The sequence below is a fragment of the Phoca vitulina genome, unplaced genomic scaffold (assembly GCF_004348235.1).
Source record: "Phoca vitulina isolate PV1807 unplaced genomic scaffold, GSC_HSeal_1.0 scaffold115, whole genome shotgun sequence".
In the NCBI taxonomy this organism is placed as follows: Eukaryota; Metazoa; Chordata; class Mammalia; order Carnivora; family Phocidae; genus Phoca; species Phoca vitulina.
In genome coordinates this window covers 38,925-39,511 of record NW_022589818.1, presented here as the reverse complement: position 1 = coordinate 39,511, position 587 = coordinate 38,925, and positions in this window count along the sequence as shown.

Below are 587 nucleotides of genomic sequence, written 5' to 3'. Positions count from 1 at the left end.
GAGCCTACGGACCCTGCGTGAGACTTCGGATCAAGACCTCATCACCCTGCATGGGTCCTCTTAGGTCTCACTTGGGCCTTTGCAGCCACCTGACTTACAGTGGGCAGGACAGGAGACACGGGGGCTCAGAGCCGGGGAGGCCTGCTCACGGGCTGCATGGGGTGCGGGCTGGGGCACAGGCATGAGGAACGGGAAGGAGGAGAGGAAAAGGCCCCTCTCCTCCCTTTCTGTCGGGATCCGGCCCCGGGTCATGGCAGCCAGGGGAGTGGGGCAGGGACGGGGGGGGACACCCCTGAATAGGAGGGTCAGGGGACACCCCTGAATAGAGGGGTCAGGGGACAGGGACACCCCTGAATAGGGGGTCAGGGGCCAGGGACACCCCTGAATAGGAGGGTCAGGGGACACCCCTGAATAGAGTGGTCAGGGGACAGGGACACCCCTGAATAAGGGGGTCAGGGGACACCCCTGAAGAGAGGGGTCAGGGGCCAGAGGACACCCCTGAATAGGGGGATCAGGGGACATCCCTGAATAGAGGGGTCGGGGACAGGGACACCCCTGAATAGAGGGGTCAGGAGATAGGGACACCC